The sequence below is a fragment of the Lissotriton helveticus genome, chromosome 12, assembly GCF_964261635.1.
Source record: "Lissotriton helveticus chromosome 12, aLisHel1.1, whole genome shotgun sequence".
NCBI lineage: Eukaryota > Metazoa > Chordata > Amphibia > Caudata > Salamandridae > Lissotriton > Lissotriton helveticus.
In genome coordinates, this window is record NC_136073.1 from 811,353,299 (window position 1) to 811,370,187 (window position 16,889).

The window sequence follows — 16,889 nt, forward strand, 5'->3', positions numbered from 1 at the left end:
CACTGATCTGCCTTAGTTTGACCCTGTATCGTTCATCGTCGATGCCAAGACGTTCCAGGATACACTTCTTGATATCCGGGTAGGGTGTGTTGCCCTGTATGTTAGCCTGTTGGTATGCCGCCTGGAGATCGCCCGTCAACAAGGGTCCCAGATATTGACCCCAGCGATCGTTCGGCCATGCTGCGGCCTGGGCTAACCTCTCGAAATTCGTGAAAAAGTAGTCCGGGTCTTCCCCCGGTACATACTTCTGCAGAACGACTGATGGGAGGGAGGTCATCGGTCTCTGTTGACCCAGGACGTCGGTGAGCTTGCCCATTGCTTGCTCATGTGAGTCCCCTTGCCCTTTTAGGACGTCATGTAGTTGGCCACGGTCATCCTCAGCGGTCTTCAGGAACCGCTCCATAAGTTTCCCCAGCTGTTCTTGGGACTCGGCCATTTTCTTCACCGCGGCCTCCATGCTTCCAGGAGATCCCACTTCTGACACCAAATGTGATGGTGGGCGGTCGGCTGGCTGGAAAAGCAGGCAAGGAGGCCGGATATAGCGTGCAATTGTGTGGTTTATTGATACACTGAGAGTCCGTGCAACAGAGTCCAAAGGGGTGTGAGGGAGGTCAGAAGTGGGAGTCGAGTTATTGAGAAGAAGGGATGGATCTTGGGATGTAAGTCCGGGTCTTCAGATACAGTGCCGGGTCTTGGGTGTAGTGCCGGGTCTTGGGTGTAGTTCCGGGTCTTAAGATGCAGTGCCGGGTCTTGGGTGTAGATCCGGGTCAACCTCGGGGAGTCCACCGGAGGGCAATGAGAGAAAACAGGAAAAGGAGCCGTTAGTCCCACTGTATCGGACTATAAGCACCTCCACCAACACCGGGTCGTGAGGAGTGGAAATAGGTATCGTGAGGGAAAAAGGGTATGGGGCTTCAAGATACAGACACAGAGGCTAGGGACAGAGTGTGAGACGTGTTGGGGGGAGGGGGGGGTTGATTAGTAATCGAGGGCTATCTACATCGAAAGTGCTTTACATGTATATACAGTGACCTGTCGGGGTTAGCGTGCCTAAGTCGTGCTAAGCAAAAAAGAAACAATACTCTATACTATATACAGGCACCTAATGTGCAACAGAGAGGCGAGGGGTTACTCACGGCCTCCGCCGCAACTCTCTGGGTGAGTTGCGGCCGCTCTTCAGCTTCCTCCTGGGGGACTCCACCAGTCCTCGCACCACTCGTCTTCTTCTCCGCCGTATTCTCCGCTCACTTCTTCCTCTCCGGTCGCAATCTCCTGCCACGATCTTCCGACCTCTTCTGGTCCTCTGCTTCCGCCTTTTCTGTCTCCGGCCGGCGTCGGGGAGGCTGGACTTCCGGGGTCAGATGGTTGTACTTCCGGTTCCTGAACGATCCGGATTGGTTCCTGAAAAACAGAGAGGGGAGGGGTTCTGGGTGTCAGGGACGCCGTTGCTGCCGGATCCGCCGAGAAAGGTGAGAGTTTTAACGGGGGCAGCCCCGATGGTGTATGGGACAGGGTCCCGGGGGTCGTCTCCCGAGGGGCCATTTCACAGTGTGACAGGATTTCTATATGGGAAAGCCCGTAACCACAATATGTGTGATAGGATTTCAATATGGGAAAGCCCGTAAGCACAATATGTGTGACAGGATTTCTATATGGGAAAGCCCGTAAGCACAATATGTGTGACAGCATTACTATATGGGAAAGCCCGTAAGCACAATATGTGTGACAGGATTTCTATATGGGAAAGCCCGTAAGCACAATATGTGTGACAGGATTTCTATATGGGAAAGCCCGTAAGCACAATATGTGTGACAGTATTTCAATATGGGAAAGCCCGTAAGCACAATATGTGTGACAGGATTTCAATATGGGAAAGCGCGAAAGCACAATAAGTGTGACAGGATTTCAATATGGGAAAGCGCGAAAGCACAATATGTGTGGCAGGATTTCAATATGGGAAAGCCCGTAAGCACAATATGTGTGACAGGATTTCAATATGGGAAAGCCCGTAAGCACAATATGTGTGACAGGATTTCAATATGGGAAAGCCCGTAAGCATATGTGTGACAGGATTTCAATATGGGAAAGCGCGAAAGCACAATATATGTGACAGGATTTCAATATGGGAAAGCCCGCACGCACAATATGTGTGACAGCATTTTAATATGGGAAAGCCCGTAAGCACAATATATGTGACAGCATTTCTATATGGGAAAGCCCGTAAGCATAATATGTGTGACAGGATTTCTATATGGGAAAGCTCATAAGCACAATATGTGACTGCATTTCTATATGGGAAAGCCCGTAAGCATAATATGTGTGACAGGATTTCTATATGGAAAAGCCCATTAGCACAATATGTGTGACAGGATTTCTATATGGGAAAGCGCGTGAGAATAATTTGTGTGACATGATTTCTATATGGGAAAGCCCGTAAGCATAATATGTGTGACAGGATTTCTATATGGGAAAGCCCGTAAGCACAATATGTGTGTCAGTATTTCAATATGGGAAAGCCCGTAAGCTCGTACACACAATATATGTGTCAAGATTTCTATATGGGAAAGCCCGTAAGCACAATATGTGTGACAGGATTTCTATATGGGAAAGCCCGTAAGCACAATATGTGTGACAGGATTTCTATATGGGAAAGCCCGTAAGCACAGTATGTGTGACAGAATTTCTATATGGGAAAGCACGTTAGCACAATATGTGTGACAAGATTTCTATATGGGAAAGCCCGTAAGCACAATATGTGTGACAGCATTACTATATGGGAAAATGACAGGATTTCTATATGGGAAAGCGCGTAAGCACAATATGTGCGACAGCATTTCAATATGGGAAAGCTCGAAAGTACAATCTGTGTGACAGCATTTCTATATGGGAAAGCCCGTAAGCACAATATGTGTGACAGCATTTCTAAATGGGAAAGCCAGTAAGCACAATATGTGTGACAGCATTACTATAGGGGAAAGCCCGTAAGCACAATATGTGTGACAGGATTTCAATATGGGAAAGTGAAGAACCGGGTTTTCTTAGAACCCAGCGGTGCCAGGGACACACCTGAAGTCTTCGGATTCACCTGTCTTGTCGTACAGAGACACGGAATACTTCTGGATGGCGTCAAAGATCAAATTTATTAGCTGCAGCTAGTAACAGTAAACCAAGCAATACAACACGGTGTACGACTCAGGAAACTGCTCAATTTTCATAGAGCAAGACATCACAATTATTCACAATTTCAATTCATTACAGATGCACACCCTCTGCGGCAAATTCTGACCAATGAAATACATTTTACATACATTATTACATTCCAAGAAGCTCACTTTACATCGTGCCAACCCACAAGTTAATTATTAGGAATGTCCCAAATTCAATTTCCACAAGTCGGACAAACCCATAATTGAAAGCACTACCCATGTAATGAAAAGTCGTAAGGAAAGAGCAATTCAGATATTGAGTAGTATAAGATATGTGCAAGAACATTAAAAGTTAACGATATCCTGAACATTGATTGGCAATTACGGAAAACGATCAGTTAAAGAAATTGGCTTTGTGGAAGGGTCAGTTTCAGGTGACGGGGTCAGCATCTTACAGTTCACTCGCAAGTCGAAAAGGGCAAGTTAATATGTACATGGACAACGAAGCCCATGCAACTTTGTTCGTTCATTTACTCCCAAGGCCTACGTGAGGGCAACATAAAATGGCATCTCGAGCAACGCAAACAAAATGGAGTCCGGTCCTGAAAACCACGGAACCTCAAAAGCCTGTACGCACAATATATGTGACTGGATTTCTATATGGGAAAGCACAATATGTGTGACAGGATTTCTATATGGGAAAGCCCGTAAGCACAATATGTGTGACTGTGATGTATTCCTATAGGTTCTGAATCGATCCCCCTATTCCTGACCCTATTCTGGTTAAACAAACCAACAAGTTAACTAGCAGTCAGCCCATGAGGCAGAAAACCCCCATGATGCAGATACCGTTATCTGACGCAGTCACACTACGGCACAGGAACGTGTTATCTGATTAGGTCATAACGCTTGCGATCTAATTAGACAAGCGATATTCCTCCAGCCCCTGATAAGGCATACGGAGTTCTCATAACAAATCAAACCTATGACAACCTGGGCAAAACCCTGCGGCCATTGTTTTGATTTCACCGAGAACTTCAGCAAAAGAATGTGCTAACGAGCAAGTCGTATGACATCCTTATTGACGTATCTATGTCCATCCTTATGTCAATCTCGGCACCTTAAAGGTATAAATATTACCGATATTGCCCTATGCAAACACACGCGGTGGTGACGAGACGGAGCAGCCATACTTGCCGAAGCGAAGAGCAGAGCAGACCCCGCTGGCGCAGCCCCGCCTTCCTGACGCGCTGAGAACGAGAAGCTGCTTTCTCCTGCCGAGAAATCCAGCACCGGCGCTTCCGGGTAGCCCTCGCAGGCAGCCTGGAATATCGAGACCAGAGAGAGAGATACCATCCCTCATTCAACCTAGATTCCAGGTACAGAACTGAATAACCCCTCGCAGAGAATTCTTTAGTTATTCACTTGGCAAAAACAAACTTAACTTAAACTGTAACTTTCTATTCCCGCCCACGTATTAGGCTTAGGTCAGGTACACGGGGTAGGCGTATTTAGAAACACCAGTTGAGTACGTTTAGTCAAATGTATATGTGTATGTAATATATTTTATTCATTTTAAAACATCTTATGGCTTAGAAACCATATCAATGTTTTTACAGTATTATTTCATATTATTGCTTTTAATGTATGCACTTTACTTAGCTATAAGTATTGCAATAATATCGATCCATTTCTCTTGTATGAGAAAAGAGACTGATCAATAAATAACACCTTTTTATTGAACACGCCCGTCTCTTCCTTTTCTCTACATTCTGATGAGACTAAGAATGCACGTACTGACTGAGTAAAATAAATTGCCTTTTGTTCACACGACTCTCGAGATACACTCTTGATTAGGGGAGAGCAAAGTTGTCATGTTCTATGGTTGTCAGAAACTAAATCCCTTCTTGTCTAATCAGGGAAGTTAATTCCTTCCTGAACATTCGAGAAAGTTTCTAGTGAACTCTGAGCTAGCTGGCAAACCCAAAACTTTAAGTCTAATATCGACAGTAGTAGACCTAGTTAACGTCTGGTCTAGGCCTTTACTATTGAAGGTATTATTCCAATGCGCAGAGCCTGTTGGGATAATAGGAACTACACTACATGGCGCCCAACGTGTTTGGAAAGGGCGATAAAACTAACGTAAGACATTTAAAGTAACTCAGTCGTGCTTTCTCACTCAGACCCCTTTCTCCCATAATACTCCAAAGACGTCTGGAGTGGGTAAAAGGTTATATCCGCCAGACCTCGCAGGAGGGAACTCCTATGTATGGTTCTTGGTATAGTCAACGTTGAAGGATACACTGTTCCAAAATATTGTGCATCTAATCTTTGTTTCCATAAGAAACCTGATCTGCAAACAAAAGAAATAACCATCCTGTCGGTAAAATGGTAGACAGTGATGAGGAAAGAGAGGCAGTTAGATTAGCAACTGAACTCGCAGAAGCTGATACTGCACTACAAAATGCAGACCCGGAGATAATACTCATCCCGGTCATCAAAAGGAAATCTATAACCTTAAAACTTATAGAAAACGGACTGACACCTAGAGGTGGCACAGTCATATTCGTAATTGAGGCACACGAATATCGGCAGACAGAGGTATACTATTCATGGATAAATTTTCCAGCAGCAAATGCTGTAACAAAGTACTTCCACTATTACAAAATAGAGGAACCTCCTGAAACGTACACTCCTTTCGAGGAGGTGGAAGTACCACTCAAATTTCAAGAGCATTTGCTCTTATTTGATGGCGCCCTAAAACATAATAATCACATCACCAGGCTCGGTCCTTTAGGTAGACCAGGAGCAACGTGGCCGGTCCTAGCCGGATACACACCACATCCAGACATCGACGAGATGTCTGCAGCTAACCTGTTAACACAGCTAAAACAATTAATAAAAATACATAGACAATTAGTCCAGTATGTGATGCGGACTTCAACAATTCAGCCAGCGATTAAACTCCCGCAGCTGACCCCTCACCAGGGGAACACAAATAAAATTACACCACAGAACATCCAGTCCTGCCTAGGTAAAGTACCGGCTAAACGGGAACAAATACCATTCTGGCTAGCGCAGAAAATCACCCAAATAGAGGCGGTGTTTCCAGACACCACCCCGCTAGAAAAGCACAGGATTCTGACTATCTGTCTTCCAATGGGAATCGCACCACACATTGAGGACTGTGACACTTGGGGTACAGTCTTTGCTTCCATCTACACAAAAATGCACGGTGTTCCATCCATTTCGGTAATACCAGATGTGCTAAAACAAATTCAAGATGAATACGGTCCAGAACCCGCTATAACTCTTGGTATGAAATTACTAAAAGACTTCAAGCAGGTCTCGGCTATATTATTAGCCAACATAAAGGGTGAAGCAGCAAACGTGGCGATCCGCCAGAGGTTAAAGGAGACAGATATAGCAGACCAACCAGCTGAAATTGCCAGAATCATAGAAAAATCCTATGAGGAACTAGGTAGAGATAGTTTAGGTGGAATACCAGTAAAACCACAACTGATTGAAAGTCCTGAAAAAATATTTTTTAATAATAATTCAACATCACAGAAAAAGAGCTGGGATGGAAACAAACAATCCAATCCCAAAGAAAAGAAATTCCAGTCCAGAGGAAGGTCTCCTAGGCGAAGAGAGAAATCTCCGAACCAAAGACACAGGTCACCCCAGAGTGACCCCTCTGGGGAAAGATATAACCTTAGAAACAGGGATAATATAAAAAAGCCTGATAGATATCAAGACATTGATACACGTCCCTCTCAATCTTTTCAGACTTCCTCGCAGAAATCGGAAAGAAGAGGACGATCAGAACAAAGAGAAGAGCACGCCAAGTCCAAAGACAAGGAACCTGCTCAGCTAAAAAAGAAATTACAATTTCCAAAGAAGAAGGTAGCCAGCATTAAAATAGTTAACAATGCCGAGAATTCTGAGGACACAACTGAAAAACGGGGAATGGGCTCAGACAATGCTAGACAGCGCAGAAGAAGTGAGCATAGCTCGCAAAGTCCTTATGAATCATATGGAGACAGTGGACACAAATGAATATCTTCAAGTGGAAACTGCAGACACCAGAGTTAGCAAACCTCACAAAATATACGAAATAACATTGCGTATAGAGGGGGATAAGACTAGAAAAATAAGGGGACTATTTTGGGATAATCTCTCCAAGGGCTATGATATCCTTCTAGCTGAAAAAGACTGGCCACCAGAGTTTGTCAGGGATTGCCCTCATGGCGAAGAAGTAATTATGCCTGCCTTCTCAAATCATATCCCAATTCATAAAAAATACACACTTGCTAGAAAGTGGGCAGTGGCTCTAGCTCCTGCTTTATAAAAAAATCACGTGGGATGGGATGAGGACTCTCCTCCTCACAAAATCCAGTTAAAATCACAACCTACTGCACAAAGGCAGTACCCAATTAAGCAAGAAGCAAAAAAACAGGTAAAAGAAATACTAGATCAGCTAGAATACCAGGGGGTGATTGAAACTTGCACCTCACAAATGAACAACCCTTTGTTTCCGGTCTCCAAACCAGACAATTCATATCGTCTAGTTTTGGATTACCGACACCTTAACACATGTTGCAAAACTTTTGCAGTGCAAAATTCGCATAGTGCTGCACTAATGAATAACATAGTGCGCAAAAAATACAAAACAACCTTAGACATCTCTAATGGATTCTTTTGTCAAAACATAGCACCAGAGAGCAGATATTTGTCTGCGTTCTCAATAAATGGCACTCAAAAACAATTCTGTCGGTTAGCCCAGGGGTACAAGAACAGCCCGGGAGTATTCTCAGCGCGAGTAACAGAATTACTACAAATATATGATGATGAAGCATTATCTTACGTCGACGACATTTACTTAACAGATGATGACTTGGAGACTCACTTGAAGAGATTGAACACCATAATACTTGGGTTCGCAGCAGAGGGTTACAAATTCAACTTTAAAAAATCCAGAATTGCCCATCTGACAGTCCTGTTCTTAGGATATGAATTATCAAGTATAGCCTGGCTGACAATGTTCTAGAAAAATGTGCCGTACTCCAAGCAACTAGAAGAATTAAAAAATCTAGAATATGAAAAAACATACCCTCTGCCAATCGACATTCTGCCTTTACGACATTACGCCTGTGTAATTTATACAGACGGACATGCTCAACCCCCCGTTTGGGGAGAACAGGCATACAACCCCACATGTGGGATTACAAAAGAAGTGTGGCGCGGAGGTAAACTAAAACCTCTATTAACAAAAACACACTCAGTAGAAACTAATTCAGAACAACAAACTGAAATACTAGCATTGAAAATGGTGCTAGATAATGCGGATCGCGAATTCCCGACACTTATAGTGTCAGATTTATATTACTGCGTCAAATCATATAACAAGGATTTGCAGACATGGATTCAAAACGGTTACAAAGATGACACAGATGCACCAATAAAGCAGAAACTGCTCTGGGAACAAATAGCTCTTTTACAAAAAGAGCTACTAAAGACTCACGTGACACACTCACTGAGTCATCAGCGTGATGGCGTTCACGTTGCAGGGAATTCATTGGCTGAGACAGCCACAGCGGCAGCCACTAAATCGGCTCCCGTAGTTCGAAAAAAGCGTACATTAAAATACATTGGCGGTGAAACAGTGCTGGCGGTGAAAACGTCATCAAAAGGCGACTGCTCAGCGCTACCGATCAACTATCCACTCAATTATACATACATAATCGATGCAAACTCCGTCCCTTTTGCTCGAATCCCTGGAGTGGGGGATAGAGTGATTCCAAACATGGACAGGAGAAACTTGTTAATCGCAGACGCACATAGGGGCGAGGGTCTCAGACACCTCAAACTAAAAGATTCTCTGGAAGAATTACAATCACGGTACTGGTGGCCAGGCATGAGCCTGCGTCACACCATGTTTGTAAAAAACTGCCCAAACTGCAACAGAGATCGCAGTGGGGAGAGAAACAGTTTAATACCTCGTCGTTTTACTCCAGAAAAAATCAAGAGTAAAAAGGAAGGCTTGCGATTAACATATACAGGCTAGTTTCCACTTATAATGTAGATCACCAGCACTCGGCTGACGTCTGGACTGTTATACAAAGATTTGCAAGTCTAAATGGCATATACGCTAAGAGCATGCTACGTTTGACCATTGTTTTCACTCTAGCCCTCCAGCCTGATGGGAAACATGGTCAAATGAGCATAGCACAGCGGGAATCTTCTCACTTCCTTCCTGAGGGATACGGGATGGTGTAAAGAAAAAACCAAGGCATAAAGCAATCTATAACGGAAAGGATATTAGGTTCGGGAGCTGGGTGGGTCAAACATCTAATAAGTGTCCAACGTAGTCTAAATAACTTGCCAAGAAATTCTCTGAAGGGATTCAGTGCGTACGAATTATTATTTGGAACTAGGATGTTGATCTCTGACATTGATAGTCAGACTTCAGTGGTGAAAGAAAAAAGCTTTGATATCAAAGACCGTTTGGCTATTTTGCAGGACTTAAACAAAACAAGAAAAGACCTGAGCAACATAAAGTTGAAACAACAGCCAACAACCACTGAAGAACCACCACCTGTCCCAGCAAGACCTGTCTGGATTCCAAAAGTCGGGGATCTAGTCAGGGAAAAGATCGCGGTAAAGAAGGAATTTGGGCCTTCTTACAGAAAAGCAGTTCCTGTCTTGTTTATCAACGGGACAAGATCAGTTGTACTACCGCCACTTGCTGGTAAAAAGGAGAACCGAGTTGTATCCATCGACCTGGTAAAACCACAATCATGTGGCCGATAACAAACAGTAGGCCAAGTGGACTCCCAATAAGTAGCCGAACACCAAGGTTTGCTACCAGTACAGAGGTCCTAACGAAGAGGCTCAACACATTCGAAACGCCTACAGAAGAACAACAAGGACTATGCAACAATGCAATAGAACTCAGACCTCTGAAAACCCAAATAAAAACATTTAGCAGAGACACACCAATCTATAATGAAGTACCAAGCGAAAATGCAAGAAACAGTAATCCTGAAGCAATTGGAACAATTGACAGAACTGCATCCGGCTACTTCATAAACTTCGATGATTCCTCTGAAGGCTTCAGTGAATCAAAGACACAGCCATCATCAAAAACCTTTAAAGATAAAGCAAAAGAACTTTTGAAACAACTAAAAGAAACATATCTGATTTCTCCATGGATCGAATTTTGGGTGGGTTTAGGTGCATTTATCCTCATACTTTGGCTCATCATGGTACTTACTTTGGGACGCTTCATTGAGGGAAAATATGCTAAAATGGACACAGCAAGTCAGAAAATCAACTTGATCCTCAAACCACACACATCTTCACACGTCGAGAAAAGAGAACTTTCTCCAGTCAACTTCACAGCCAATCCGATACCGGGTGGGGTAGCCTGGGACAACACTGACTATGAAATTTATGGTCCGGTCGAAATCCTGAAATATCCACACCAAATTAAGATCTCATTGAGTGACTTTGCAAAACCAAGCTCATTTGCTGATGATTGGGACTTCGAAAGCATTAATAATATGATGTCTGACTTAGTAATGTCTGCTAAATTTACTAAACATGATTATTTGCAGGGTTCTACAAATTATGATAGTATGTACTGTTATAACCACTATGGTAACCATTTTTTACATAGATCTGCACAACCTAGAAATGTTTTAAATTATAATCAATGGGAACATTGTGCAACCCCTCCAAAAGGAAGCTCAAGAACCTTCTATGACAAATATTCATACTTTTCAGGTTTTAACACAAGTAATGCTGAAGCATTTTATTTCAAATTGTCAAACAAGACAGGAACTAAGACCATGATAACAAACACAAAATTGATATATTCAGACTCATTCTTTGAACAAATGAATACTTTTGGTTTTGATTATTGGGACAAAAATGTTGAATTGAAAAGTGTTTGGGACACAAAAGAATGGCAAGTACAGGGTATAGAATCTTTGTTTAGAGCCTGCATGATCCCAGAACAAATGATATTTTTAAATGACACTGTTCAACAAACTACCTGTCTTGGCCTAGCCAAAATCAAAGACTTAAATAAACCGTCTATTCCAAAGCCAACAATGAGCAGCAATAGCTCTATAGATGAAGAGATAGACGTAAATTATGTATTAAACCAAAACAGAACACATCCTGATTGGAAACAGTGGTTGATCTGGCCCACAGATACTAATAACTGTCAAGACAGATTCCTGAACAAAACACAGGGGTTCAAAATGACCAGGCCAGACCCTAGATATTCCCAAAGACATCACCCAGGGATAATAACCACCTACAGTGTGGGAAAATTATGCCTTCAATGGCTACAAACTTCCACACTGACAGAAATTAAGCAACACCTAACTTTACTTACTGATGGTGCTGACTTGCGTGATTTCATTATGGGACCGCGCAAACAGCGTCAAAAACGTTTCATAGCAGCCTCTGTATATGCAGCATACAATGAGGCCTGGAAGGTTACTCAAATTGAAACAGCAGAGAGAATACGGGAAATTGACCGTATTAATTTGGAAAAATCACTTTCTGTAGTGGACAATGGGTTAATGACTCTGTCCTCCAGAATTTTTTCTTTGGACAGCATTGTGTCTTCAGCAATCGACATATTATCGCAAGACTTACTGTTGCTACAACACGGTCAGTCTCAATTGCGTTCTATTGTACAGCTTGGCTGGACGTTACAAAATCTACGTTCAGGCTATGTGCCTTGGCGTTTAATCAACACAACGTCACTATTCCAAATCTTTAACCTTACTGATAGACAAGTCAGTATGGCACAAAAGGGTGCTGATTATACAATCTTGAGCATTGAAAAACTCGAAAGATTACCAGTGACAATGTCAGAACGACCTGTCAGTGAATGGATAATACATGGGATAATAAATATTCCAATCTCAACCTTCAGGTTTCAATACTGCCAAAAATATATACAGGCTGGCATGTACGAGAAATTGGGAAAGGGGTACATTAAAACAACATGGAACCTGCCCTATTCACATGCATGTGTCAGTAATAAAGGACAGAAAGTGTTTCTTAGTGGCAATAATTGTGCGATGTCACTAAGCGGCACGCTTCTGTGTAACGGAATTAGTTTGCATGGAGCCTGTGAAGGGAATTCATACAACCTTTCATGTCACCAGCAAGGCGCACCTGCAACAGAGATAGAACCATTCTTTCAAAGACTCTATAATGGGAGTTACATTCTAATTGTAGATCGCAGATGTTGTAGTCTTATGCCCGGGACTCCTTATCTCGTAACTACGACTGCGAAGGTCAAGTGCTGTGGACGCTCATTGTTCCCCAGCTCCTTTCCAGACAGGGAGGCAAGGGCATGGCCCAATTTGAAAATTACTTCTATTCGAATAGATACTTTAAGCAGAATGAAAACAATGCTTCTTCAGACGCCTACAAGGCTCACGTCATCAAAAGAAACGTATGATCTACAAGTCGCAAGGACGACTGCAGAGATACATTCATTGTTATCAACTAATTCCCCCATACATTTTGCAGAAATCCTGAATGAAATCTTAAATATTTCTGATACCAATGGGGTCTCAAAGGTATTTAAGACAGTATTTTCGATGGCATTAACACCATTCAAAGCCATACTGGGTATTTTTCCAGATTTCGTCCATTCGATTTTTGGCGGACTTCCCCTGATCTTGGGACTAATTGCAGGAATCCTATTCTTAGTCCTTATTTTTCGTTATGGCAACCCATGTCACAGACAAAACTCTTGCGACAAGGGAAGAAACAATCCTAGCCATTGGATACCGGGACCGGATATCAAAAATCCTGGGACTCTCCCGGCTTAGAGACCTGAACATGACTTGGTTTCTATCATTTCGACCAATGTGGCAAAGATGTGTTTTACCTGTATTAAGGTGTCTGCTATGCGGAGAAGAATGCGTGTTAGACACCTGTCTGACGCTACAATCGGATGCGCCAATGGATGCAGAAACATTGTTGAGCCCGATCAAGGTTCACGCTTTGTGCTGCCCTCAAAGGCTACCAATCCTGATGACGGCATTCGTGGAAGCTTCACCACTACGATTGAGGGGTAGTGAAGTTCAAGATGAAAGCAGCATCGAACAGGTACGACCTTCTGTCAGCAATGCGAATCAGAATGTCAATGGAGACAATCATGCACACGAATGCATGGTTACACCTTTTTCCGAGTTAGTGGAACTTTCCCAGGAAGCTGTTGACAGCTTTTTCGAAAGCCTAAATGATATGATGTTCTCACCAGAGCAGAAATAGAGACTTTTGAGCAAGCTCGCACACGGCGTTCCCTGAATTCGGCCTTCAACTTTAAAAATAAAGTCACATGAACAATTTTACCTCCAGTTCACGGACAGCAATTTTTCAGCAGCCCCAAAATATTTTTGCATATTTTTCGGGACACTATCTTCTGCTTAAAGTAAGAACTATTCTTAGAGAACTAAGGTTTCTAAATTTTAGATAGCTTATAGACATTAGCTGCCCGCTGGTATGTTCATAAATATTTTATTCTGTGATGGAATGGTCTCGGACTTTTTTTCTGTATTAAGAGCCATTTCATGTGTAAATTCTCATATACCAAATAGCGATAATGTATACAAATGCGTGATTACTTTGGCATTATTCTACAGCTTGAGTGCATACAATACATATGATTGCAATTCTTCCGTATATTTGAAAAATTTCAAAATGCATTTATGTATTTTGGGGTGGTAAGGTATACACTATACTCTATAGTATGTTTTACTATGCATAGATTAGTAAATATGTCCATAGTTAGCGTGGAGTGGGTGTGATGTATTCCTATAGGTTCTGAATCGATCCCCCTATTCCTGACCCTATTCTGGTTAAACAAACCAACAAGTTAACTAGCAGTCAGCCCATGAGGCAGAAAACCCCCATGATGCAGATACCGTTATCTGACGCAGTCACACTACGGCACAGGAACGTGTTATCTGATTAGGTCATAACGCTTGCGATCTAATTAGCCCAATATGTGTGACAGGATTTCTATATGGGAAAGCCCGTAAGCACAATCTGTATGACAGCATTTCTATATGGGAAAGCCCGTAAGCACAATATGTGTGACAGTATTTCTATATGGGAAAGCCTGTAAGCACAATATGTGTGACAGTATTTCAATATGGGAAAGCCCGTAAGCACAATCTGTATGACAGCATTTCTATATGGGAAAGTCAGTAAGCACAATCTGTATGACAGCATTTCAACATGGGAAAGCCCGAAAGTATGTATGGGCCGAAAATTCGTTCCGCTCGCGGAATTTGCGGCAAAATCCGCGAATCCGCGAGCGGGACGAATTTTGTTCAGGAAGCACTTACAGGGTTACAGCAGGTGCCCAAGTTGAAGCTAATTTCTTTGTAACTATTTACAAAAGGGTTACAAAGAAATTAACTTCAACTTGGGCACCTGCTGTAACCCTGTAAGTGCTTCCTGAGCGGCGCCTCGTTGCCTACTTGTAACTATTCTCTGACCCTGCTCTGACCCACGAAGCAGGGTCAGAGAATAGTTACAATTAGGCAACGAGGCTCCTGTCACAAAAATTAAACCTCAGCAGGAAGCACTTACAGATATAAATCAAGCAGGTGCCCGAGTTGAAGCTCAAATTCAGTAACACATTATTATTATAATCAGCCCAAGAATCTAGTGAGCACGGTCGATGCTAGGCAGGTGTGCTTTCTCCCCAAATCTACCGTCTACAAATAGCTGTAACCCGTGATGGAAGTCTAGGCATCCACGAGTTTCTCAAGCGCAATCCCCCTGTACTTCCAGTGACCAGGAGGCTGCTTTCTCCTCATCTGCTGCGCTGATCAGTCTCTGACCTTTATAAACAAGAGGCATGTGAACTCGCACAGAAGCCCGGCCCCACACACACTAGGATATGCAACCTCTTCCCGCCCTTACCCCCACTGTGATGGACAGCTCACTTGAGGGACCTCGGAGCCTATCGGTGCGGTGGCAAAGTTACAGACACACGGGGTCACTGGAGACAACTCTTCTGGGCCTTTACGCAGCTGTAGTGTAGGAAAAGCATGATACATTTACCCAACGAGGTAGCACCTACTGATTAGCCAGTAGAAATTACTCCAGTTGAGTATAGTGCAATTGCAAAATAATCCGCGATTTCGCGGGAAATCCACGAATTCGCAGATTTTTTGCGAATTCGCAAAATTCACCCATACTTACCCGAAAGCACAATATATGTGACAGGATTTCTATATGGGAAAGCCAGTAAGCACAATATGTGTGACAGCACTTCTATATGGAAAAGCCGGTAAGCACAATATGTGTGACAGAATTTCTATATGGGAAAGCCTGTAAGCACCATATGTGTGACAGGATTTTTATATGGGAAAGCCAGTAAGCACAATATGTGTGACAGCATTTCTATATGGGAAAGTGCATAAGCACAATATGTGTGACAGGATTTCTATATGGGAAAGCGCGTAAGCACAATGTTTGACATTATATATGAGTCAGCCCGTAAGCACAATATGTGGGACAGTATTTCCATATGCCCATTCTACACGTGTGTTAGTATCTGTACATGGGAGAGTTGATCTGGACTCTACATGTCTTGGTATTTCTGTATGGGACACCCTGTCTGCACAGTAAGTATAGTATTGCAGCATTTACAAAGTGCTTACTACGCCTATGTGGGGCACCAAAGCACTTGTCAACGTGGGCAGCAGGCTACACTATGTAGGGTGTGCTATGGGAAGGACGTTGTCTTTGTTTTTTGATCCTATATGGGAAGTATTTCCATGTTGTGGTGATGGCCACGAGGTGCGTTTATCGTGTTATGGGACACAGTGCATATCAATGGGGTGGTTGAGGAGGTGTGAGAGAGATGTGCGGCGTAAGGTTTCGTGATAGCCGGCAGCTTTGAGCAGCTCTGCAGGTCCTTCTATGGTATTTCTTAGGATCATAGTCCACAAAGCTGGTTGCTGGCCTGGGATGTCCAACCTGACATTTGTTTAATGTTTTTGGTCCTGAGCAGACATGGTTGGAGAGAGAAATGGTGGAGATGTGCTGGATGGGCTGTGATGGTCTTACCCCGTGTCTGAATGTCGCTGTGAGAGGTAAAGAAGCAGTTGTAGTGTGTGACTAGAAGGGTTCTGCAGTGATGGACTCACCTAGAATCCTCCAGATGGCCAGCACCATGTGACAGATCCCTTCAGGGTTGTCAGTTTGTGACAAAACATGCATATGGGCACAGTATGTGTGACAGTTTTTGTATCTGGGGCAACCTTTTGGCATAGTATGTGTGGCAGTATCTGTGGACAGCCAGTTTGCACGGTATGTGTAACTATTTATGTATGGAAGAGCCCGTCTGCTCAGCATATGCTACAGTATGTGTATATGGGATAGCCCGTTTGCACAGTATATGCTCCAGTATTTGTATATGGGATAACCCGTCGGCACAGCATATGCTACAGTATTTGTATATGGGACAGCCCGTTTGCACAGTATATGCTCCAGTATTTGTATATGGGACAGCCCGTTTGCACAGTATATGCTCCAGTATTTGTATATGGGATAACCCGTCGGCACAGCATATGCTACAGTATTTGTATATGGGACAGCCCGTTTGCACAGTATATGCTCCAGTATTTGTATATGGGATAACCCGTCTGCACAGCATATGCTACAGTATTTGTATATGGGACAGCC